General features: G+C 37.2%; 6 non-coding genes across 6 annotated transcripts; all 6 read left to right on the top strand.

The window, feature by feature from the left end:
* The first annotated feature begins 251 nt into the window (after nucleotides 1–251).
* LOC131608448 (small nucleolar RNA Z43) lies at nucleotides 252–345 on the top strand. Its single transcript, XR_009285708.1, has one exon. It is a non-coding gene; the product is annotated as a small nucleolar RNA Z43 (small nucleolar RNA).
* A 245-nt stretch (nucleotides 346–590) lies between these two features.
* On the top strand, nucleotides 591–672 carry LOC131608477 (small nucleolar RNA U83). Its single transcript, XR_009285735.1, has one exon. It is a non-coding gene; the product is annotated as a small nucleolar RNA U83 (small nucleolar RNA).
* A 65-nt stretch (nucleotides 673–737) lies between these two features.
* LOC131608444 (small nucleolar RNA snR60/Z15/Z230/Z193/J17) lies at nucleotides 738–828 on the top strand. The gene has a single exon (XR_009285704.1). It is a non-coding gene; the product is annotated as a small nucleolar RNA snR60/Z15/Z230/Z193/J17 (small nucleolar RNA).
* Nucleotides 829–933: 105 nt separating this feature from the next.
* LOC131608479 (small nucleolar RNA snoR99) lies at nucleotides 934–1,038 on the top strand. The gene has a single exon (XR_009285737.1). It is a non-coding gene; the product is annotated as a small nucleolar RNA snoR99 (small nucleolar RNA).
* A 25-nt stretch (nucleotides 1,039–1,063) lies between these two features.
* Nucleotides 1,064–1,186, top strand: LOC131608304 (small nucleolar RNA SNORD14). Its single transcript, XR_009285573.1, has one exon. It is a non-coding gene; the product is annotated as a small nucleolar RNA SNORD14 (small nucleolar RNA).
* Nucleotides 1,187–1,239: 53 nt separating this feature from the next.
* On the top strand, nucleotides 1,240–1,361 carry LOC131608303 (small nucleolar RNA SNORD14). Its single transcript, XR_009285572.1, has one exon. It is a non-coding gene; the product is annotated as a small nucleolar RNA SNORD14 (small nucleolar RNA).
* Nucleotides 1,362–27,449: the final 26,088 nt, after the last annotated feature.

Consider the following 27,449-nt stretch of genomic DNA (forward strand, 5'->3'; position numbering starts at 1 on the left):
CCTTGCGGCGCAGGTTAAGCAAAGGCGCACCCTCCGGACATTCTAGAATTCAGTTACACGCGTTTACCGTTTCACCCAAAACCCTAGCTCTCATCCTACTCTTTATAAACACCTCTTCACCCTCAAATGAATCAATCGTCTCCTCTCTTCGATTAGGGTTTCACCATAGCCGCTACAATTATCATACTCTGTTTTCTCGTTTTCGTTCAATTGAATTGATATCGTTTTACAATTTAGATCTAGTTTGAAGTTGACGATGACGATTGTGATTAGGTCTCGTTCGTCGTAATGGCCAAATCTGCCTTGCCGACCATCCTGTTATATCACCACCCATATTCTGAGTCTCTTCTTTCTCAATCAATTTACGCTTTCTGTTTTTCTTTTTTCAATTTCTTGAAAAATTTTCAATCGTTGTTTATCCAATTGGCCGATGATTAAACTAAATTATAGACAAGCATATGTCTGAATTTATTCATGTGGAAAATCTAATCTTCTCTATGAGGCCTTATTTTCTTCTCTTAATTCTGCTTAGATCTAGTTTTTAGGTTAATATATCTCGAATAGTTTCATTTATATTTACTATGTAATTGTTCCAATGATGAGATCGATGGATATTGTGTTAGGGTATGAATATTGATGATTATTATACCATACTGCCTTCCTTCTGAGGATTCATAGTTTATCTTTTTGTTTAATTTTCTTTATTTCACTTTGAAGTTAGATTAGCATAGTTGATGGAGATTCATGTGATGATGAATAGCATAGTTCAACTGATCTATTCATGATTAAACAAATCTTTTAGTCTTTCGCTCCTATCTGATGATTCTCCTTTAAATTTTTGTTTAGGTTGTTATACACTATTCATTTGAATTTGAATTTCAATTTATTAGCTTGTTTTGGGACATTCGTCTCTCCTGAAAGCAGTGTTTCTGATTTCTTTTAGGAAGATGACGTCCCTTAAATGCAAATTATTCATCCGCTTCACTTTGTCAGCTCATTGTACCAATAATAAGCTGATCATTTTAAGATGGAATATTTTGTGCATATTTTTCTGCTATAATGTCGTCAGTGATGATAACATTAAGGCTTGTTTCTCAATACATTCGCAGTGGCCGACCAAGAGTTTTCGCCTTCGCCAGGCTTGAGAGCTAGTGCTGTTTTTATCCTTCCTTGGATGTCTGAGACGACTGATATTTTGTTGATTCATTAGTGAAATTATGTTGCATTTCATAATTGATAGTTCAATGATGATAAATGTAAGGCTTGTTTCTCAATACATTCGCAGTGGCCGACTAAGAGCTTTCGCCTACGCCAGGCTTGAGAGCTAATGCTGCTTTATCCTTCCTTGGATGTCTGAGACTATCGATTGTTTTGTTAGTTTTAAATTACTGCTTTTTAAAGCTATTTTATTTATTCATTGGGTATTAATTTTTGTTTGATTTAAGTTTTGAAGATAAATTCTTTGGAAGAACAGCAAGTCCTATTGTCACTGGTCGTAGCTTGACTAATAATTCTAAGGAAGAACAGCAAGCAACCAAATTTGAAGAACCAACAAATCAGAAAAGACTTGTACAAGAAGCTTATTCTGTTTTTCTATGTGTTATGCCTTTTCATTTAAATCCGTTATACTATCATGTGTATAAACATGTATTACTTGTAGAAATTTGAAGATATTAGAAATTAGTTAGATAAATCCCTTCCGAATCTACTTGGGTAATAAGAAGAAATTAAGTTGGATTACTGTGCATTATGATTGTTAGTTTGATATTATTGAACTGTTTTTTCTTATTTTAGTAAAATTCATTAAAGTACTAATTAGTAACACTCTTTATTGAGTATTAACACTTGCTAGTAGTTCATATTTCGTGTAGTTTTTATCCACAAATTAATGTTTTTCAAAATTAAAGTTGTAATTTGAACCTACTTCATTCTTTTTTTTCCAAAAGAAAAAGAATAATGAATGACAAAAATCTTATTTAACATAACAATACCACTATGCAAAAATTGAACCAGTTAGTTCAAGACATTAAATTAAAGGATGGTAAAGAATCCCCACAACCAATGGCTTCCCTTATTATATGTAACCAAAAGAAACCATTGTCAAGAATAATAGCTATCTAATAAGGATATGAGCAAAGCTTTCAATGTGCTTAGACATCCTCATATCTAAAAAAATTCCCCATAAGTACATATAATGTAATAAGGAGGCTGAAATCACAAAAATTATAATCTTGTTTGAGGCTGAAATCACCATTCTCAGTGCCAGTCCAGACCAACATGACATCAATACAATGCTTAGGAATGAAACACGAAGAATTCTTCTTATCATGAAGGTAATCTAAAATGAAGGTAATCTAAAACCACAGGGCCTGCCCCGACATTTTAGAGGCTCTGGGCGACATTTTAGAGGTTCTGGGCAACTACTGAATTTCTTAAGTTTTAATATATTATTATAAAATAATATTTAATAATATATATTTGGCAAAATTATACGCAAGGTCCTTTATCTTATTTGTTTGTAACAAGGTGGTCCTTTAAGTTTATTTCGCTACAAAGTGGTCCTTTATCTTAACAAACATTTGCACCGTTTACCTTTTCCACAAACTCCGTTCCAAAAACGCTTATGTGGCAGTAACCATTGTTGATGTGTCATTTAACTCTGGTGAATAGATATTTGTCACATGCAAAAATAGGATTATCCCTAATTTCAGATTAAACCTAATTTCAACTTGGTGACTGAACCCCGAGCTTGAAGACGAAGACGACGAAACGACTGGAGACGAACACGAATAGGCTGGAGACGAACACGAAGCGACTGGAGAATCATAACTCGTGTGAGCAAACGAAGCTGACCTAGGTAAGAAAGCTGCATTTTAAGTTTTTATTTTGTGTGTTTGATTGTATGTTTAGGTGTAATGTTACGTTGATAGTAGCTTTGATGTGTTGATGTTAGGGTTTGTTGTTTATTTGATTGTTGGGTCTGGAATTTCGTACTGTTAACAGGTAATGGATGGGTTTAATGTTGATTTCCACCATGGGGGGTATTTTGATGGTGACAAATATGAAGGAGGGGAACTGACTAACTGGACGTGTGATGGTGATAGATGGAGTTACTTTGAGATCTTAGGGGTTGTGAAAGAGATGAAGTATGAAGGGGTCTTGGAGATGTGGTATGACTTTGCTGGAACATTGAAGCCGTTAGAAGATGACTTTGGTAATTTGTTGTATAGGTTGTCAGGTGACATGATTTATGAAGTGAGACATACAAATATGACTGGAGAAAAATACACAGTTGATCTAAAGAAGTTTGAGTGCTCTTGTAGGAGTTGGATGCTCAGTGGCATTCCTTGCTATCATGCAATTACTTGCATCCAAAGTAGATCCGAAAGCCCAACTGACTACATTCCCTCCTTCTATAGGAAGGATACTTACCAGGCTTGCTACCAACCATTGATTTATCCAACAAATGGGGAAAACTTATGGGAGTTGACACCATATCCTGATATACTTCCACCACCAACCAGAAGAGCACCAGGTAGGCCAAAAAGAAGGAGAAACAAGGATGCTGATGAAAAGAGGAATGATGCAACACATGTTTCAAGAAAGGGGCTGCCAAACAAGTGCTCAGTATGTGGTATGTCTGGACACAACAAAGCATCTTGTCCAGCTGCTCCAAGGCAATCCCAAACTGCCACCAATGTGGAATCCCAAACTGCCACCAATGTTGAATCACAAACTGCCACCAATGTGGAATCACAGACTGTCCAATCTCAACCAACCCAAAGAATGCAAACAAGACAGTCATCTCTAAGCCAGCCCCAAGTTGGTGAAGCCCCAACAACAAGAGTCCTGACACGACAAACCATCACGGTTGCTTGCAATGAGAAGGGCAAGACAAGGACCAACTGCTGCATTTCAGCCACCAACAAGCCAGAGACCAAAGCTGGCCATAAAGAGAAAAAAAATTGAATCTTGTTGGATTGGTGTTACTGCATTCTGTTGGATTGGTGTTACTGCATTCTGTTTATTTTGTGTTTTTTTGGTGAAAATTGGTGTTGCATGATATCTTTTGAGCTGGTGTGTTTGAGGTGTAATCTTGTTGGATTGTTACTTTGTATTTTGGACCTAATCTTGTTGTACTGATGTAATCTTGCTGTACTCATGCTAGAGCTTTAATTTTGAATATATGGTTCTTATTTTGGAGTTTGGTCCTAATATGGATCTAAAACATATATGATTCTTATTTTGTATTTTGAGTACTGTATCAATGTATTATGGATCTACAACATTGTGGATGTGTTTCAATCTATTAAGTTCTTCTTTAGGTTATTTTCGAGGTACCAAATATATGAACAAAACCTGGAAATTATATTTAAGATTGTAACAAATCAGGACTATTTGTTTTAAATTTGTAACAACCAGGTCCTTCTACTTATATTGTAGTAACATAATTCGTACATTGGTCAATGCAGAATGTTATACAAATACAACACAAAATATGCAGAATTGATATAATCATTAGCTTCATGTTTTACACTGCAGTACAATTTGGTTATTCATTCACCATTGCTTGATCAAAATAAACATCAACCCTACAACAAGCATAACTAAAAACATAATGACATAGACTTGTAGCTTCATCATTTTTATCATATTCTTCAGCATCTCATTGTCATCCTTTGCATTTTTATGCATCTTTACATTTGGAACATTTGGAAATTACTGAAGCATGAATCCCTGGATTGGTTTCATCATTGTAATGGTTCTCATACCACTCAAAAAAGTTGCACCCAACATTATCAGGTTCACTCTGTTAAAAAAACATGAACAAGTCAAGAAAATAAGTTAAATATGACTCATGAAAATAAGTTAAACTTACCACAAAGTATCTACATCCCCAAAATAGCTTCCCAAGGTTCCTTCCTTTCTTCTTAACTGTTCTAATAACTGCTTTGGCTCCACACGAACAAGTGGGTGCAATTTCATATTGAGAAGCACCTGAAATGAATGTATTAGAGCTCTGACTTCTTCGATTTGGACCGCTGCTACCATATGAGGCCATTGATTGAATTTGGGGAAGTTAGGGTTCTAAGCAATTTGAAATTGAGGATGTTAATGCTACGTATTTCAGTCCTAATATAGAATAAATATTATAATTAATGCTTATTCAGCACAGTTAAGTGACACATCAGCGACGTTACTGCCACATAAGCGTTTTTGGAACGGAGTTTGTCAAAAAGGTCAAACGTGCAAACGTTAGTTAAGATAAAGGACCACTTTGTAGCGAAATAAACTTAAAGGACCACCTTGTTACAAAAAAATAAGATAAAGGACCCTGCGTATAATTTTGCCTATATATTTTGATAAAATAAAATAAAAATAACAGAACTAGACATAAATAATAATATATTATATTTTATCATACAAATTTAAAATTAAATAAATTTAATATATGATGGGTCTTTTTGAATATAAAATAAATATAATTTATATATAATTTAATTTTCTTTTATAAAATGGAAAGGCTTATGAAATGCATATATGATTTTTTTTAATTATCTTAATATAATTAATTTTTGGAAACTCATGTGCCATTGTTCTTTATAAAAAGTAAAAGTATGGAATTGTAAAAGTAAAAGACAAAAATGCTCGAATAAGCCAAAAATTTTTTTTGCCTTGGTGCTTATTATTTCATTTCTGTTTGAGAATTGCCTCTCTATGTAGCACAGGTTATCTAAATCTTAATAAAAATAAAAAGTGTAAAAACGGCTTCTGCCATGCCTCTCTATGTAGCATAGGGTATCTAAATAAAAATAAAACGTGTAAAAACGACTTCTGCCAATCTCGAACCCAAAACCATGTGAATTCCATGGAATACCAGTAATCGCTATGCTAACTATACAAATTGATATAGGTTTAGCAAATTGTATATTTACTATGTATAATATATTTTTTATTTATCTATTTTGTTGACTTTGAGGCCCCCGATTTTTTGAGGCTGTGGGTCTGGTTTTCCTGGCCCAAGGCTGGCCCTGTAAAACCATGTTAGAGTACTATGATAATTAGGATGGATATTCAAATTATGGACAGAGGAACATCCATCCAACAGTTTAATCAAAAGTTTATTTTCTTGCCATCGCCAAGGAGCCATTTGAAATTTTCAGCAATAGTAGAATATTAATTCTTAATACCACTTGAGAGAGAAGAATATATATGATGAGTGTTAGATGAAGGCGACATATCTAAAGGGGTGAATAGTCCCCAAAGAAAAATTTTCTTTTTAGAAACTATTTCTAAAACTTGTAAAAATTATGGCCAGCAAAAGATTTAGTCTAGGTCGAACAAATCGTCTAAACCAAATAAATTATAGGAACTCAAATATGCGCACAACTGTAATGAATAAGAATGATAGGCAATTAACACACACAATTTTAATCAATCCTTTCAATATGCTAGCTAAGGTAACCTATTTCCATTGAAAATAGTGAGAAAAACGTAAACTAGCAAATTGTCGATCACTTGACGTGCAATCGATTTTTCAGATTTTTCCTTTTGAATATGTTGATACCAAAAACTACTTACAATCCAATGGATTGTAATGCAATCAACAACACAATTTAATGCTTAACAATCAAAGGAAAAGTCTATACAAGTCGACTACTCATTAAATGAATTCAATTTATTGATGGAAAATAAATGTGTGAGAGAGAGAGGAAACAAGAAAAAATGATTACGTGTAGTTTGCTTGTGTGTATATATAGATAGAAAGTTGAAGATGAAGAGCAATCTTTGTATGTGTTTATAGTTTCCTTAAGTTTGAAATAGTGCATGTATGAAGTATTTATAAGTGTGCAAGTTGGAGGCAAAAGAGAAACTTCAAAATTGAAAAAGAATACAATTTTTCAGAAAAACAACAACATGTGTCGACACATACAAGTCATGTGTCGACTCATATTAATGCATGTGTCGACCTGTGTAAAGTTATGTGTCGACATATAGAAACAAAAGCTACAGACCTTAAAATTGTAGTACATATGTTGACCTGAAAATTGTATGTGTCGACACAAAGAAGCAATTTTTACAGAATGCGTCGACACATAGAAACAGAAGCTACAAGCTTTGTTATTGATGCACATGTGTTGACTCATACCATGTTTGTGTTGACACATAAGCCCTTATTTTGTGTAAAAACTCTTTTTAATGCATGTAACTGATTTTTAATGCTATGATACATTTTCCAAACATGTTCTAAGTGCATTCTAAGTTCCCTAATGCAAAGGTGCACATAATGACTCAGAGATACCGTCAAATATACATAAATTCTAAAGTTTTCCTAGTTTTGACATCATGCAAAACATCTAACGGAGAAGTGCACTCACATGCTCCCCTTTTTTTATGATGACAAAACTTACGACGATGCATTTCTTGTCTTCATGAAGGCTCACCTTGAAAAAGTGCATCCCAAATTCGTCTCGCACATGCTTATCCCCCTTTGACAACATCAAAAAAGACAAAGCATGTCATGAGATGTATCATTTATCGCACAAATACGAAAATATCACACAAAGGCATTTTGCAAAAAGTAAGAACATGCACTCACATATACCCATATACATGGAGTGATGCAAAATTAAATTATAAATACAAATCACCATAATAGAAAATACAATTGCATGAAAGAAGATGAATGCAATGCAATGGAAAACTCTTGAGCCCCTTCAAAAACGCCACTCTTCACATTGGTGCTCCCGATACTGCACACACATGTGCCTAGCTTGGTGAGAAATACATCACCACTAAAACCAAAACCAAAGATGCTAACATAAAGTGTGACAAGACTTCATCAAGAATTATAGTTGCACTAACATACTCAATTTAATTCATGTTAAAATAGTTGCACTAACCACTATGCAAGGAATGATGATAAATACCATGCTTGACCATTAATAGCATCAAAGATACTTCAAATGTGCAATATTTATGTCATGAAAAACACATGATGATGAAATACAAATGATTAAAACATGAACTCACTATAAGCATATGGATTGAAAAATACTCAAAGGTTAATCAATAAATTTTTTGGAAGCGAACATTTATGGGATTGCATCATAACATCAATTTTTATAACATGAATATACAATAAAATTTCAAGAGATATAGATATGCAACATAAGATATAAGGACTTACGAACAAAGAGATAAGTGAAACGATATAACCTCATAAGATGACCAACGAAGAACACACTCACATGAACTCTATACCTTTTGAAGTCAACATCCTTACCATTTTTTTTATCTTTGTTCGAGTTTCCATTTATGGACATTGGAGTGTAAATTGACTTTGCATCTACGATTTTGAAGCGTTTAATCAACTCTTGACAATACTTTGTTTGACACACAATTGTAGCTTCTTTGAGTTGTTGCTTTTGAAGTCCGAGAAAGTAATTTAACTCCCCCATTAACCTCATTTCAAACTTTCCCTGCATTATCTCTTAGAGCATGTAGTTAAGCCTTTGGTGATGTATCTAAGAAGGTTGTCAGTTGGATGGTCCCTTGAAGACTTTCAAGTTAAGGGTAGATCATCCACTTTAGTTAGATTCTAATCATTCTACTTTTCATTATCTTCATCTTCCTCCTCCTCTTTAGGTTTTACCGTTTCAAGTTGATCAATTCCTTCTTCGTTATCTTTGAGTATGTCTTCTGAAAATGCACCTGTATCATGAAAAGAAATACCTTTTCAAACATTTCTCGGATAAGATTCATCAAAAGTAATGTCCGCAGATTCTTCAATAGTAAGTAATCTTCGATATCTTATCGAAAACCCCAAATAATTACCATGATCTTGGAGGGGAAATCCTCACAGTTTTTCCAATGAAACCCCCAAAGATTCTCAACCCAGTTACACCGATCCACATACGTAAATCAGACGTTATCAACCTAGTCTAGATGGCATTATGCGTAGTTGGCTTGTATGCATAGATGGAAGGTTGAAGATGAAGAGAAATCTTTGTATGTGTTTATAGTTTCTTCAAGTTTGAAATGATGCATGTATGAAGTATTTATAAGTGTGCAAGTTGGAGGAAAAAGGGAAACTTAAAAATTAAAAAAGAATGCAATTTTTCACAAAAACAACAGCATGTGTCGATACATAGAAGTCATGTGTCGAATCATATTAATGCATGTGTCGACCTGTGTAAGGTTATGTGTCAACACATAGAAACAAAAGCTTTAGGCTTTAAAATTGCAGTGCATGTGTCGACCTAAAAATCGTATGTGTTAACACCTATAAGCAATTTTTACAGCATGTGTCGAACTGAAGCATAATATGTGTCGACACATAAAAACAGAAGCTACAAGCTTTATTATTGATGCACACGTGTCTACTCATACCACGTTTGTGTCGACACATAGACCTTTATTTTGTGTAAAAACTTATTTTAATGCAAGTAACTGATTTTTAATGCTAAGATACCTTTTCCAAACATGTTCTAAGTGCATTCTAAGACCTAATACAAAGGTGCACATGATGACTTAGAGATACAGTCAAATATACAGAGTGATAAAGTTTTCCTAGTTTTGACATCATACAAAACATCTAACGGGCAAGTGTACTCACAATGAGTGATGACCACTTTCCCTCTAAAGGATCTAGAAGAAAGAATATTTGACCAACTGGAATTATTCTGCATCAAGGACCAGCAAAGAGACATGTTAACCACATCATTAAGAGTTAACTTGTATCTAATTCCCAAGCCTTCATCCTTAAAACTATTACAACGTTTATGCCGGGCAACAATGACTATTTTTCTTTTGTCTAAATCCCCACTCCAAATCCAAGTTTCAATGTTGTTTATGATGCCACATTGCCTATTGTAAATATTTAAATTATGCATCAACACTCCATGCACCACAACTTTAATTAGTTGGAGTCTTCCAACCATAGAAAGGAGGATGGATTTTCAAGCAACAATATTAATCCTGATTTTGTCAACAATGAATTGGAGGTGGATGTTTTTAGGTCTTCCAATAAAGATAGGGGCACCTAGATAAAGGAAAGGAGTGAAGGCCAAAGTGAATCCAAGAAGGTCAGCAATACTCTTGTGTCTGGACTGGTCTATTGCCCCAACAAAGATAAGAGACTTTGCAGCATTGCAAGTCTGACCTGGACATTTAGTATATCTAGCCAAAAGGTTGGAGATAGCATTGAGGGATCTCCGGTCACCCTTACAGAAAATCAGAATGTTATCAGCATATATTGTTTGTGTATTGTCTAGCTCTATTTTTTACTTCAGTTTAATATTTTTTGCTGCTATCAATCAGACTCCGAATCTGATTTTGAACCAGAATCTGATAACAAATCTTTAGAAAAAAATAGGAAAATGTCAACACAATTCAACCCCATTCTTAGGTTTTTCTCACCTTCAAGGATGTCTCACTTGGCAGTAGTCAAAAGGGTCCTAAGATACATTAAAGGATCTATTGGTTGTAGAGTTCTCTTTCTCTTAGTTGACACAGACAAATAATGCAATTTACTCGATTTTATCGATTCTGATTGGTGCAGAGATTAGGATGATAGAAAGTCTACAACTAGATACATATTTATGTTTGGTGGAACACCAGTCTCGTGGTGTTTGAAGAAGGAACAAGTAGTAGCACTCTCAGCTTGTGAGGTCGAGTATATTTTTTGTTTCATTGTATGTGTGTTAAGCCGCATGGTTAATGAATCTATTGAAGGAGCTGGGCATCAATGAAGGTGACACTCTGACGCTCATGATTGATAACGTTTCCACTATTAATCTTACTAAGAACCCAATTGCACATGGGAGGAGCAAACTTATTGTGACGAGGTTTCTCTTCTTGAGAGAGCTTGTTAGTAAAGGAAGGTTGAAATTGAGATATTGTAGAAGTGAAACCAAAGTGGCTGAATTGTTGACCAAGGGTGTCGCAATTGAAGTGTTCAAAATGTTGAAGATGAACATGAGCATGGAAGACTTGAAGTACTTGAATTAAGGTGGCATGTTAAGTGAAAATTGATAGTTCAAATGTTGTAACCGATTACCACATGGGTGTAACTAGTTACAGTTGGGCAAAATTCACTTATGAGCTAAAAAAAAAGTTCATTGTGGGCATAACTCGTTACCACTATATTGCTTTTTTTGTAACAGTTGTAACCGGTAACAAGTTTAGTGTATCTTGTTACAGGTTCGAGAATTTCATTATGTTATTAAGCTCGTGTAACTTGTGTCCCAATTCACTTGTAATTGATATATAAGTACCTTAAAGGTATCCTCATCTATGTTAATGAAAATATTCATATTATCACCCTCAATTCTCTCTCTCTTTTTAATTCTCCCTATCTCTCTCACTCTCGACATTCAAACCCTCCATTTTCACGAACCAAGTAATTCTAGTTCTAACAATAACTAAACTAAAACAATTTAATTTGGTAGAGTATAAACTTTTATGGTTCGACGTATAAGAGATTATCTAAATATTCAGGAACAAAAGTATGCAAATGATGGAAATTGTAATGTCGTTGACCATAGTAAGCAACTACACCCATATGAGTATGCGATGGCGACAATAACAACAAATAAATTACTTCGGAGATGATAAGATAGAGGTTGGAGGCAGTAAAGTGGTAGTTGAAGTAAGATGAAGTTTGTGAATTTCTGAATTGTGGATGTTTCTCGGCTTCATGTATTTCTTGTTTTCCATCTTGTTTTTATTTTAATTTTATTTGTAAAAAAAAACCCCACGTGCATGTATCTTGAAAGTTTGAGAGACCAAACTATAGAAATCAATTAAAAGTCACTCTAACGTGACTACATGAGTGTTTGACTCTGTTTGGTAAGACATGTTTTTGAGCTTATAGCTTATGTCTTATGTCTTATAAGCTCATATGATAATTTAGATCTGTTTGATAACGTTCTGTTCATCATGAGCTTATATCTTATTTTACTAACTTATAGCTTATTTTCCAGACGCTATTTCAAATAGCGTTTTAACTTATGTCTTATAGCTTATTATTTTTTCTTCCTTTTTTATCCTTATTATTTTAATTAAAATCCATTTTTAACCGTTATAATTTATTTTAATTTAAAATAAAATAATTATATATTAAATATTTTTTATGTCATTTTACATCTATATGTTAATTGAACCGCTAATTTTACCAAACACTTCAATTAGCTTATAGGCTATCGGTCTCAACCATCCGCTATAAGCTATAAGCTATAAGCCATCAGTCATCAGTCATAAGCTATAAGCTATCAGCTAGCTTATCAGTCAACCTCTATTTTTACCAAACAGACCCTTAAAAGTCTCTCCAATTGAGTCTCTCTTGCCCTCTATCGTGCCACAATCTTCACCATTAATTTGTTTAAGATAATATTTTAATTTTAAACTTTTCCTTCTAAAATCTATCAGCCATTGGATTATGTGCAGGATAAATAATGACAATTTCCTTATCCACCCCAAGCTTCTTAGAAACCCGCGCGAAATTCCAAAAACGCCCCTATATTTCAAAAGTGCATCTCCGAAGTCATCAAAAAGCGTAATTTTCGAAAATGCATCTTCATAATCATTTTTTTTATTTTAAAAAAGGTGTTTTCGGAGATGCATTTCCGAAAAGGTGATTTCAGAGATGCATCTCTAAAAACACATGCGTTTGCAGTTTAAATAAAACAGCATCCCCCAATTTTTCATTTACCTTAAAACACCAAAACTTCAAAATCACCAACCATTTGTGCCTACACAAATCAAAGGCTAGTTCAAAACAACAACAAATTGCTCTCCAACCTTCAAAGACTACTTCAAAAGCACCATCAACATCACTTCAAATCTGTAAGTTCTCACAACCTTAACTCTAGGACTGCAATTCATATTAGGGGTGTTAGAAATTAGCACAATGTATTAGATTTAAGTTATAATATGTCACCTAGTCTGTTTAGATAGGAAAAATTTGATTTTGAAGCATTTAGGGCAAGAATGGAGTTTTATGAAAAAATGGAGTCGTAGGTGTTTTCGAAAGTGTATTTTCGAAAACACCTCTCTAACCAGTTTCGAAAATGCACTTACGAAATGAACTCAGAATTGTTTCTTTTTATTTTCTTGATTGTTTCGCCTTCTTACCGATTTCAATTTTTTCAGGAAAATTTTAGGAAACCCCACACGACTTAGACAGGATAGGGAGACCCAGACCGCATCGACTTGACGCGAGCGGGCCTCATAGTTAGAATCGACACGGGGACGGGGTCGAGTACCCGTCCAAACGGATGAGGCGTCTGCTGGATCCTCATCTGGATCTAGGAGTCGGCTGACTCGGGCGTCTTCCTCTCATGAGGTGGTACGTGAGGAGGAGGAGGTGAGACATCATGAGGATGATATACCTGATGCTGACCCTCCGAGCGGGGAGGATGATGCGGATGAGGGCTACCCGGGAGGGCCTACAGACACTTCCGTGTTGATTTACTATCACGACCACGTCGTTTGACGCGTTTGGGAGGGAGACGTAGTTTTTTTAATTACACTTTATAATTTAACCATTTTTTATTTAGGTTTTTATTCCACTTTCTCCTAACGGTCTAACTAAGTTTCTTTTTTGTTTTTGTTTTTGTTGTGACAGGAACGGTCGACCATAAAAACCGTGAACCATGCACGAAAGATATTTTCTCTTTTTAAACCACAGGCTCAGTGGTTTAATGACGTGGTAGTTGGGAGCGAGCTTGGTGGGTTATGCATGACCAGCTATAGTACCATCATCCACGACATGCAGGGCGCATTTGTCGAGAGGTGGCCCAAGGAGACATCTTCTTTCCACCTTACTGTTGGGGAGTTGACGATCACCTTACACGACGCGGCCTGTGTGCTCCACGTACCGATCAGAGGGAGGTTGCTCGACTATTCCCGGATACAGAGGGTTGAGGCCACTGAGTGGATGGTGGACTATATGGGCATGGACCCAAACATGGCGGATTACGAATGCAGGGCGACAAGTGGGGCGCATATCAGATTCTCCAGCTTGATACAACCGTATGAGAATCACTTGGTGGCGGTAGTGGAGTCGGAGCAGGAGGGTGACGAGCTTTTTACTGAGTATCACAGGGCTTGCGCTCTGCGGTGTTGGTTCTTGCTTTTGGTAAACACTACACTCTTTGTGGACAAAAGTGCAACCTACGTCGATATGACGTATCTCCGGTACTTTATCGATCTGACTACAGTGGACCAGTGGAACTGGGGGCAGCTATTTTGGTATATGTTGAAAGTATTTTTGGGTAAATATTTTCGGTAATATATCGTATCCACAGGGATTGGTTAATATCACTGCCGTTCTATAGTTGTTTATTTTGAGTTAGGAAAATTGAGTTGATTTATTTTATGATTCTAATAATATCAAAAGTAAACAATAAATTAAAAGCGAGTAATGAACTGTTGTTAACGATTAGAGAAATATGTTGAACCTTAGGGTTCATCAACCTATTCCTATACAATTATCAATTAATTCACAATTGAACAATCTTTTGACTCATTATCTTCACTTATCCTCAAATAAGATTCCATGTCTGCAAATCAAATTAGATAACTTTTACCGGTATGAGATTCGATCTCTCCAAATATCAATAACGATAATAGTAATTAAGAACGATAATTATGAAAACTCAATCCCAATTCCATCTCTGCAAATTGGTATTGAATCAATATAGTAACCTAGGGCAAAAGTTAAATCCTTTCTTTCGATCAAAGATTCAACGATAATTTAAAAATAAAAACAAGATTTCTTATTGATAACGAATTCAAACAATTGTTCACAGGAATTAATTAATGGTATTGTATATTCATAGGTTAACTACTACCTTAGATTCAACACGAGGGGTTTAGCTCTCCATAGACATGAAGAACACACAAAGATTAATGGAAGAATTCATCTTCATCAAAGGAATGTCTTCGCTTGATAGAGAATTGGTCTTCAATTGATGATTGTGGTTGCACCTTCAGATTGCTCTCCTAATTTCGCTCTTCCCAAAGTTATTTTTCTCTTGGAAGCTAGGGCTTTTAAATAGAAGTTTTGGGCTTTTAACGCCGAGGCCGCGGCGCGGCATCGGACTGGCGCGGCGCGCTTCAAAACAGAGATATTTTCGCGACGCGCTCTAGAAACTCTCGCGGCGCGCCCTTTGCAATTTCCATCTTTTTCTTCTGCCTTTGAGACTTCCAGCTCTCTTTCCTCCTCATGTTCTTCTCAAGCTTCAATTCAGCTCTAAACCTGCAACAATAACACCCACAAGTGATTCGATTTGCTTTACGCACGAACTAAACTTGTTCAGTTCAATTCTTAATAAAAACCTATGGATTTATCACATTTTGAATTGGTTTGGAAACTAAATCACTTCTATTAACACATGAATTTACCATTAATTTACTCCTAACAAACTCTCCCCAACTTAGAGTTTTGTTTGTCCCTAAACAAAATTACTTACCTCCAGCAAAGTTTACCGACAATCATGCAACAAGTTTTTCAAAAAGTTTTTTTCTCAAGTGGTTCAATCCAGTAACTAAGTCAAATACTCCTCTTCTACCTGCAAACTCAGAATATACACATGAAACAAACTTTGAAAGCAAATTACCTCCAGAAGTTCAAAACACTACACAGTTGCTTGAACCAGCACTAATCACTCTTATCAGAAAATATAATGACTCAAAGAGGGGTTAAACACTCATCCAAACAATTAAATCAACAAAGATCCATACCATACGTTCACCAAATTGCTCGCATCAAGTCTTGTGGAATCTGAGAATCAGAAGGTCTTTCTATGGTTGTAATGTGGTTTAGATTCAAAGAAAAGAAGATAATCAAGGGTTGTTCCTAATATAGGGAAGCATCCAATTCATAACTTATTTCTTTTTCTCTAAAACTCTAATTCCTTTACCTGTCCATCTTTTTTTTCATTCATTCGTAGCTTGATTCTTCTTTTTCACTTTTTTTTTTCAACAATCTTTATATTCAAGCGTTGTTACTTCTCTTTTTTTTTTTTCAAGCTACGACTTCTTTTATCTTTCACCGATTACCATAAGTACTTACTCTTCTTTTGAATGTGACTCTCCCCAACTTGGAGATCAACCTGTATTCAGATTATATGAATGCTCCCCTACTTTCTAAAAAGGTCAAAGAGAAAACACATCACCAAATTTTATGGTTGATGGTCCAGAACAAAACTTTTTATTGAGATCAAAACTCACCAGCTATTTCCTTGGTGCATATTATGATACTTACCTTGACCTCAGGCTCAAAGAATAGTTAGCAAAGGATCACACTCTCACAGAAGAAAATAATTTTTACGGTGGAGTCGGCTCAAAGAACTCTCAAATTCAAACACTTGCCTAAATCACTTCCACAGATTTCCACAGACGATGCAACAACCGGTTTAGCATGATACGAACAAGTCAAAATAATTGATGGTCTCCTGCATATAGTAAACAATGGAAAGCTTTCCCCACAATGGTTAAGGCTAAGCTGATCCAATAAACAATGTACCATAAAGAACTTCTGACAGTATTTACTAACACCTTAAGTTTCATTGCACACATTAAGAGTTTGAGTTTGAAAATTCATACCTGCTTTGTTACTTATTGAAAAAGAGAGTGAAACTGAAAAATTATGAACATTCACTTCCTACCACTTTCATACATGTTGCTTCATTGTTGATACTTCGCTTGAGATTCTCGTTTAAAAATTTTGAACATTCACTTCCTACCACTTTCATACATGTTGCTTCATTGTTGATACTTCGCTTGAGATTCTCGTTTTGTTATGGGACTACTTACTCTAACTGGGAGTACAAAAACTAGAAATGAAAGAAACAACTAATTGCAATACTTAACATAACTTAATCAAATAAAAACAAGTCATAGTGACCCCTGAGGTTCACTAGAGTATAGATTAGATAAACAGAATAGCAGCAGTCTTATCATCACCTCAATTACCAACACAAAACAATTTTTCACTCACTCTTACATCACCTCTCATCACCTCATACAAACATGGCATCAATATCAGCCTCAATATCCGCCTCATTCTCCTGTTCTTGGTTATCAGCCCCAGCAGTACCACCTGCATCTGCACCTGTATCACCACCTGCATCCCCCCCAACAGGAAAAGGGTTGGTCTCCGGCCAACCACAGTAAGTGAAATAGCTTTCCCTGGTTGGGAAAGTTCTCTCTTCAGGGGCTACAGACAGGTTCCTGAATTGTTGCTGCATAGCATCGTGCAGAAAGATCTGGGACCTCTGATTTGCTTCAAACATAGCAGAGTAATAATGATGGGCTACCAGAGGGTCAAAAGGGGCTGCACTACCCTGAGGGGGTGCTGCAGAAACAGAAGGTCCAGCTGGAGGAGGATCGGTTGCTTGATCCCTGTAGAATGGCTTTGCACAAAACCTGTCGATATAAACATCATCAATAAAAGTGTTAATAACGTGATGTCCCTGTCCAGGAATTTCCACTCCGGCTTCTTTACAAAGCCCCATAATCAATCCAGGTAGTGGCAACACACATTTGGCATTAATGCCATGTTGTGTGTCACTCAATGCAGCTCGTCGCAATTCATTCGAGAGAATGAAGGCGTCATCAACAGTATTTTCCGTCATGATCGTGGTTATTAAGAAAGCCACATCAAGAGGAATGGTGGTGACATGAGTCCTTGGCCGGATGTTGTAGAGGATCACCGATAGAATTCCCCTTGCTTGAATACTCAGATCCTTCCTGTTGTAATGGGTTGGGTTCCCTTGCCGACTAAGCTCTGGTCCTCGCCCCCTAGTACAAATTGTCTTCGTCATCATCTCCACCATGTTGGCACAATTGTTGACATTCTGCCGGTAGAAGCATTTTTCATTCTCACCCAATTGGAGTGGTTCCCCTAAGAATTCACTGATTGACTCTCTGTCGAACGCCACAGTTTTGCCTCTCACATAGGACTGATATGAATAAGCGACAGATTCATCAGTAGTCTTGATGGCATTGGCATAAAATTCCTTGACTATGTCGTAGTCAATTACAGTGTGTGGTTCAAACACCTTTTCCCAATTCCTATTTTCCAGAAAACCCCACAAATTAGCATAAGGACCATCTTCATCTCCCCGAGGTACAACAACTTTCTCAGCCAAGATGGTTCTGGACCCCAGAATCTTGAACCTGTCGGCTTGAGCCCGACCTAAAAACTTTTCGGATTGGTTGGCCGTAGCACGCGATCTGCGAGGACCTGAACCTGTTGACTTTGTGCGCACTCGCTTGGCTGGATTCATCTGCAATTACCACCACAAATAACAAGCCATAGATAGGGTTAGCAAGAATAACCAATGTTAAAAAAATTCTCCAGCCGCGGCGCGACTGCGGGGTACCGCGGCGCGGCTGCGGCGCAACTGAAAGGGTTTGCCTGCTATGGGTCCTTCTTTCAGCCCCTAACCCTCTTTCATTAGAATCAGATACGACCTCAGAACCACAAATCGAAATTGTCTACCCTAGGGTTTACACAAAAAACATCATTGGATTCCTAATATTGAAGATTTGAACTTACCTATTGATAGGCTAACATTACCAGAACATAATACCGAAGAATGAGATACATACCTTGCTGTCGAATGAGTAACGATGAAAGATAGTGAACTAGGTGAATGAATGGAGCTCTGACCCAGAATTTGCGTTTTGGGGCTTGGGAGTTGTAAAAGATAGAAAGAGGGGAAAGTGAGAGTTTTCAAAATAAAACCTATTTTTGGCCCTGCACCGCGGCGCGCAAGGTTAATCCTGCGACGCGCAAATATCTCTGTTTGGCGTCGCGGCGCGCACTTAATGCCCGCGGCGCGGTATTTTAAAAAATTTTGACTTTTTGTTGCTTGTTTCCCCACTTCACTCTTTTGTAACTTCCCTTGTGCTGATGGCACTGATTGATGATAACCCATATAAAAATAAAAGATGAAATTAAAAGAAACTTACTTAAAATAAAAGATGCTTACTCTGTTGGGTTGCCTCCCAACAAGCGCTTCGTTTAACGTCGCATGGCTCGACGGTTAAACTCCTTTGACTAGGAGTTCAAAAGTGAGATTGTGCACACTTCTCTATCAAACTCTCCCCCAAGGTAGCTTTTCAACCGTTCTCCATTAACGGTCCAACTGTCTTTAGTCTTACCATCTTCGATAGTAATGGCCCCGTAAGGTTTAATTTCCTTAATTATGAACGGCCCTGACCACTTAGACTTCAATTTGCCTGGGAAGAGCCTGAGCCTGGAGTTGAATAGTAATACAAGGTCGCCCACCTTGAACTCTTTCTTTTTGATTCTCTTATCATGGTACCTTTTCATATTTTCCTTATACATTTTATTAGATTCATATGCTAGGTACCTGAATTCCTCAAGTTCATGGAGTTGATTCTTCCTCTTCTTATACGCCAAACTATCATCTCTATTGAAGAAACGTAAGGCCCATAGTGCTTTGTGCTCCACCTCCACCGGTAAATGACATGCCTTACCATAAACCATTTGAAAAGGTGATGCACTAGTTGGCGCTTTGTATGCTGTCCTATATGCCCACAATGCATCGTCTATCCTTACCGACCAGTCTTTACGGGACTCTGACACCATCTTCTCGAGAATGTTCTTGATTGCTCGATTTGAAATTTCTGCTTGCCCGTTGGTTTGGGGATGATAAGGTGAAGCTATCTTGTGGTTGATATGATATTTGTCCAGCACTTTTGCCACCTGTTCATTAACAAAATGAGATCCACCATCGCTTATGATCACTCTAGGCATGCCAAAACGTGTGAATATGTTACGGTTTAAAAATTTTAGCACCGTTTTGGCATCCGCCTTTGGTGTAGCGATGGCTTCGACCCACTTGGAAACATAACCCACTGCAACTAGAATATATTCGTTAGTAAAAGAAGGAAGAAATGGCCCCATAAAATCGATGCCCCAGCAATCAAAAACTTCTACTTCAATGATGGTTTGAAGTGGCATCTCATCCCGTTTACTTATCCCACCAACTCTTTGACATTTGTCACAACTCTTTGCATGGTGATGGGCGTCTTTGAAAATCGTTGGCCAGAAAAATCCGGATTGGAGGACCTTTGTTGCCGTCCTCCATCCATTAAAATGACCACCACTCGGTGAATTATGACAATGCCACAAGATTTGTTGGGCTTCTTCTTCAGTAACACATCTCCTTAGAATTCCATCCTTACCTATCTTGAACAAGTATGGGTCGTCCCACACATAGTACTTTGCATCGGCTAACAACTTTTTCTTTTTGTTCCAGTCAAAGTCTTCCGGTATCATACCGGTTGCTTTATGATTAGCCAAGTCGGCGAACCATGGTCTTGTTTGTATTTCAAAAAGTTGTTCATCCGGGAATGTCTCATTTATTTCAGCTTCTTGGTTGGTGACATTTACATTGACCAATCGGGATAAATGATCTGCTACCACATTTTCTGACCCTTTTTTATCCCGGATTTCTATGTCAAATTCTTGTAAAAGAAGGACCCAACGAATGAGTCTTTGCTTCGAATCCGGTTTGGTGAGCAAATATTTTATGGCCGCATGGTCTGTGTAAATCACCACTTTTGACCCAATGAGATAGGATCTGAATTTTTCAAGAGCATACACTATAGCTAAAAATTCTTTTTCTGTGGTAGCATAATTGACTTGAGCATCATTTAGCACCTTGCTTGCATAGTGTATGACATGAAAAACTTTTCCTTTCCGTTGGCCTAACACCGCACCTAGGGCATAGTCGCTAGCATCACACATAAGTTCAAAATGGTTTTTCCAATCTGGTGCTACTATCACAGGTGCGGTAGCTAGCCGTTCTTTCAGATCATTGAAGGCTTTAACACAAGATTCATCAAAATTAAAACACGTACCTTGGTTGAGTAGATTACTCAAAGGCTTGGCAATCTTGGAAAAATCTTTAACAAACCTTCTGTAGAATCCTGCATGACCTAAAAAGCTTCGTACTCCTTTGACATTTATTGGAGGTGGGAGCTTTGAAATTACCTCCACCTTGGCTTGGTCTACTTCAAGTCCTCTTGAAGATACTTTGTGTCCGAGTACAATTCCTTCTGTTACCATAAAATGGCACTTCTCCCAATTAAGGATCAAATTGGTCTCAATACACCTTTCAAGTGCCACGTCCAGATTGTTCAAGCATGTATCAAACGTCTTTCCGAACACTGAAAAGTCATCCATGAATACCTCAATACTCTTTTCAATAAGGTCAGAGAATATGGCTTGCATGCATCGTTGAAAAGTTGCTGGGGCATTGCATAGTCCAAATGGCATCCTCCTATATGCGAAAATTCCAAATGGACATGTAAATGCTGTCTTCTCATAATCCTCTGGGTTGACTACGATTTGATTGTATCCGGAATATCCATCCAGAAAGCAATAGTAATTCTGCCCCGACAATCTCTCAAGCATTTGATCCATGAATGGTAATGGAAAGTGGTCTTTCCTTGTTGCTTTGTTGAGTCTCCGGTAATCTATGCACATGCGCCACCCGGTCACAGTTCTAGTCGGTATGAGTTCATTTTTGTCATTACGGATTACCGTCATGCCTCCCTTCTTTGGAACAACTTGTACCGGACTTACCCATGCACTATCAGAAATTGGGTAAATCATTCCTGCTTCTAGGAGTTTGATCACCTCTTTCCTTACTACCTCTTTCATTGTTGGATTTAGTCTTCTTTGTGGTTGGGCCACTGGTTTGAAGTCTTCTTCTAACATAATCTTGTGCATGCAATATGCAAGGCTGATACCTTTCAAATCTGCCAATACCCATCCGATTGCTGCTTTATTCTTTTGAAGGATTTGTATGAGTCTTGCCTCTTCTGTAGCATTTAACTTTGAGCTAATAACGACCGGTTTACTTCCCTCTTCATCTAAAAATACATACTTCAAATGAGTTGGGAGCAATTTTAATTCTAGCTTCGATTCTTTCACTTCTTTTTTTAGCTCCAAATCCTCCACTTTGTCTTCTTTGTTGGATGTGTTGCCACCCTTCTCTAATTCTTTTAGAAACAACTCAATTTCTTTTTCTTCTTCTTGAGTGAGTACATTAAATGAATCAACAAGAGATCTCTCTAAAGGGTTAGAAAGATGAATTTGGCTCGCCACTTCCTCGACACTTGCTTCAGTTACATCCATGCGAAAGCAATCATTCTTGTCTTTGGGTTGCTTCATGGCATCAAAGAGGTTAAAACATACCTCTTCATCTTGGACTCTTAGCTTCATTATACCGTCATCGATGTCGATCATCATCCGGGCTGTTTTCATGAATGGTCTTCCAAGGATGATAGGTGAATCTTTATCTTCTTCCATATCAATCACCACAAAATCCACCGGAAACAGAAATTTGTCAACTTTCACTAACATGTCTTGTGCAATTCCATACGGGAGGGTGGTAGATTTGTCTGCTAGTTGCAAAGTCATTCTTGTTGCTTTCATCTCAATATTTCCCAGCCGCTTTACTATTGATAAAGGAATTAAATTTATGCTTGATCCGAGATCAATCAATCCATTCCCAATATTTTGATTTCCTATTGTAACCGGCAAAGTGACTCTTCCGGGATCTCTCGCCTTTTGAGGAAGGCGCGATATGATAGCACTACATTGTGCATCAAGTATAATAACCTCTTCTTCTTCCGGTCTTTTCTTCTTTGTCAAGATATCTTTCATAAATTTCGCATATTTTGGTATTTGGGCAATAGCTTCAGAGAATGGAATATTAATTTGTAGTTGCTTAAAAATTTCCATAAACCGGGCATATTGTCTAGCGTTGTCTTTCTTTGAAGGAGCATGAGGATATGGCAAATGTTGACTTGGAATCGTGTTGTTCGCCATCTTATCTTTAGCACTCCTTCTTTTTAATTTCTCCTTCTTGACTTCTCTACTCATATCTTCCTCCTCAGCCCCCTTGTTAATAATTTCATGTTCTTCATCTTCTCTATCATGTTTTTCATCTTCCTTTTCTTTATCGTCTTCAACCTCATTCATTTCCTGCTCATCCTTGCCACCTTTTTGTTCAGACCTTGTCACCACTGCTTTGCAATGTTCCTTTGGGTTCTCTTGAGTGTTGGCCGAGAAAGTTGCATTTGATTGATTAGTTGCAATCTGCTTAGCAAGTTGGCCCACTTGAGTTTCTAAATTCTTTATAGCTGCTTCTTGATTCTTTTGATTTGTCATGGACATTTGCATAAATTGTGTCATAGTTTCTTCTAGCTTTGATTGTCCTCCTTGTTGTGGTGGTGGTTGAGTGTACGGTTGGAAGGCTTGTTGTTGATACCCTTGATTCGGTGGCCTTTGTTGGTACCCTTGATTGTTATACCTTGGTGGATAACCTTGTTGGTATGGCTGATTTTGATATTGATTCTGCCTTTGTCCTTGGTTGTTATTCATGTAATTCACTTCTTCTTCTAGCACTGGTGGACAAAATCCTGTTTGATGATCTCCCTTGCACAATTCGCACTTAGCAACTTGATACGAATTAGATATCCCGTTCAGCTCCTTGATCTGTTGTGGTAATTTAGACATTTGTTGTGTCAAAAGTTCCACTTGTGAAGTTAGCAATTTATTCTGAGCAAGTAGAGCATCACTGTTGTTCAGCTCCAACACTCCGGGTTTCTTATCTCTTACCGTTCGATCATGGTTGCCTTGACGATCATTTAGAGCCATTCGCTCTATTATCTGAGTAGCTTCTTCAGGTGTTTTGGACATGAGTGAACCACCAGCTGTGGCGTCCAAAAGTGTCTTGTTTGTAGCTGTGAGACCGTTACGGAACATATGGATTTGATCAACGTCTGTAAAACCGTGTCCTTTGCACTTTCTCAACATAGCTTTATACCTTTCCCATGCTTCATTCAAAGATTCATTACTACCTTGAGAAAATACTGCTATTGCTGTTTTTGCTTCGAAGAATCGGTTTTGAGAGTAAAACCTTTCCAGAAATTTTTCTTCTAATGTGTTCCAATTAGTCATCACTGCTTCAGGTTGATCCAAGTACCAATCTTTTGCCTTAGATAGCAAAGAGTGTGGGAACAACCTCTTAAATAATGCTTCCTCATCAGCTTGAGCGACACCCGTGGTACCCGCTAACTCATAGAATCGAGTAAGATGCGTGTACGGGTCTTCATGGTCCAATCCGGCGAAAGGACTTGCACAAATCAATTGTATGATGCCGGTCTTCAGTTCTGTCGGTCGCCCGTTGGCGGCAGTTCTAGCAAACTGAGGATTGAGTCTTGGACTATTTGCACATGGACCAGGAGCAGCCATGTTGACAACAGTAGGTTGTATAATAACTTCCGGTTCTTCTTCCGTGAATAGTTCGTGAAAGAAGAGTCCTTCTTGCGACTCGTCAATAGTTTCAAGTTGTTGTGACGATGTCGCGGTTGCGTTGTCTCTTGTTCTTGCTATGTTTTCTCTTCTTCGTGCTTTGCTATTTAACCTCCTAGCGGTCCTTTCGATCTCGGGATCAAAAAGAAGTTGATCGCTAGAAACTTTGCTGCGCATACACGAATTTCTGCACACACTAACAAACGAGTGAAACAACCAGATCAAGAAAATAAAAATTAAAACTCAAAATAAGAACTATTGCAATGCGTGCAATATTGACACCAATCCCCGGCAACGGCGCCAATTTGTTGAAAGTATTTTTGGGTAAATATTTTCGGTAATATATCGTATCCACAGGGATTGGTTAATATCACTGCCGTTCTATAGTTGTTTATTTTGAGTTAGGAAAATTGAGTTGATTTATTTTATGATTCTAATAATATCAAAAGTAAACAATAAATTAAAAGCGAGTAATGAACTGTTGTTAACGATTAGAGAAATATGTTGAACCTTAGGGTTCATCAACCTATTCCTATACAATTATCAATTAATTCACAATTGAACAATCTTTTGACTCATTATCTTCACTTATCCTCAAATAAGATTCCATGTCTGCAAATCAAATTAGATAACTTTTACCGGTATGAGATTCGATCTCTCCAAATATCAATAACGATAATAGTAATTAAGAACGATAATTATGAAAACTCAATCCCAATTCCATCTCTGCAAATTGGTATTGAATCAATATAGTAACCTAGGGCAAAAGTTAAATCCTTTCTTTCGATCAAAGATTCAACGATAATTTAAAAATAAAAACAAGATTTCTTATTGATAACGAATTCAAACAATTGTTCACAGGAATTAATTAATGGTATTGTATATTCATAGGTTAACTACTACCTTAGATTCAACACGAGGGGTTTAGCTCTCCATAGACATGAAGAACACACAAAGATTAATGGAAGAATTCATCTTCATCAAAGGAATGTCTTCGCTTGATAGAGAATTGGTCTTCAATTGATGATTGTGGCTGCACCTTCAGATTGCTCTCCTAATTTCGCTCTTCCCAAAGTTATTTTTCTCTTGGAAGCTAGGGCTTTTAAATAGAAGTTTTGGGCTTTTAACGCCGAGGCCGCGGCGCGGCATCGGACTGGCGCGACGCGCTTCAAAACAGAGATATTTTCGCGGCGCGCTCTAGAAACTCTCGCGGCGCGCCCTTTGCAATTTCCATCTTTTTCTTCTGCCTTTGAGACTTCCAGCTCTCTTTCCTCCTCATGTTCTTCTCAAGCTTCAATTCAGCTCTAAACCTGCAACAATAACACCCACAAGTGATTCGATTTGCTTTACGCACGAACTAAACTTGTTCAGTTCAATTCTTAATAAAAACCTATGGATTTATCACATTTTGAATTGGTTTGGAAACTAAATCACTTCTATTAACACATGAATTTACCATTAATTTACTCCTAACAGTATACCTATATCAGAAGCTGAATGAAGCCTCCAACTGGAGGACCAGACAGTTGACTGGATCATGCACACTCCTAATGGTACGTTTCTTTTTAATTATTTCACATTTAATTATGGTTCATATTTTTTTTCAACATATTATATTATCCTATCGTATTATTTCAATATTATTTCGCATTTACTATTCAATATTATCGTATTATTATTTCACATTTAATATTTGTTTCAATATTATTTCACATACTATATTATCGTATCGTATTTGTGTTTCAGGGCAGGATTATCTCATACTTCTCCCGCATCCACGGCTTCGCCATTGATCCTGCGTACAATGAGGGCATGTCCAGGGCCGCACAATACGTCCTCCAGAGGGGGAATAACGCAATAGGCGCATATCGCGTGAACCTGGACCGCACTATGCACGATGACATCCGTTGGACGCCCTTCACTAATTACCGTCATGTTGTCCCATTCGACTGCATCGCATTATATTCTGGATGATTGGCGTGTGAGACCAACACCATGGTCAGGTATTTTCCAGAGCGGTGCATGAGGCAGTTTGCACGTGTGCAGATGATACCCAAGTCTCCGTTTGAGGCTGCTCCCGACACCGTTACCCGAGTGGGTCTCACTGTAATATTTGAGGATTGAGCACATCATTCGGTGTCTGAGGAGTATCGACGTATGGTGGCCACCCAGGAGTGGCACTGTGTGGAGGGGTACGTCACATGGTTCTATCGTGTGTCACATCCTTTGATGACATCCGATGCTCTAGGAGATCCTCCTAGGCCAGCACATGAGGAGATCTTGGAGAACCAGTAGGCCAAGGATGACCATGCCACTGATCTCCTGCCGTTATGCCAGCAGATATAGATGCTTGGACATGATGCATTGGACAAAGGTATCATTGAGCAGGGCGGTCCAGAGGTAGTTATCATATTGGAGAGGATGGTAAGTGACGCGGCTGGTGCGACGGCGTATAGGCGGCAGAGGAGGTCCCAAGGAGTTAGAGTTATGCATACTCAGTAGTAGTTGTCTATTTATGTTTTATTACTGACTTTTTTTGTATTTGGGTTGTATTATTATTTTGACACTGAGCACGATCTCGTACAACTATTTTTCGTATTTATAATATTATTATTTTATTCTAATTTACGTGTTTTATTTTGTCGACTCTATTCCATTTTGTGGATTAATTTAAAATATGAGATTAATCATTGATTTGAATAAAAAGAAAATCTCAGAGCATATTTTGGAGATGCATATCCGAAATAAATAGAAATGTGAAAATTCGTTTTTCGGAGATGTATTTCTGGAAACACCATAAAATGAGTGTTTTCGGAAATGCATCTTCAAATTATGTGAAAATATGGAAAAAAATTATTTCAGAGATGTAAAATATAAAAAAAAAAAAATTACTTCTGAGATACATCTCCAAAGTCATGATTATTATGGAGTTTTAAGTAGGGATCTCACGCAAGAAGGTGCATAAAGAAATTGTCAAAATAATAATAATTCTAGGAGTGGTTTGAATGGAAATGATCCAATTCCATATTGAACGGGTTGAATGTTAACTGGTGGCACAGGTTGAGCCAAGGCGCAC

The sequence above is a fragment of the Vicia villosa genome, linkage group LG5, assembly GCF_029867415.1.
Source record: "Vicia villosa cultivar HV-30 ecotype Madison, WI linkage group LG5, Vvil1.0, whole genome shotgun sequence".
NCBI classification, from domain to species: domain Eukaryota; kingdom Viridiplantae; phylum Streptophyta; class Magnoliopsida; order Fabales; family Fabaceae; genus Vicia; species Vicia villosa.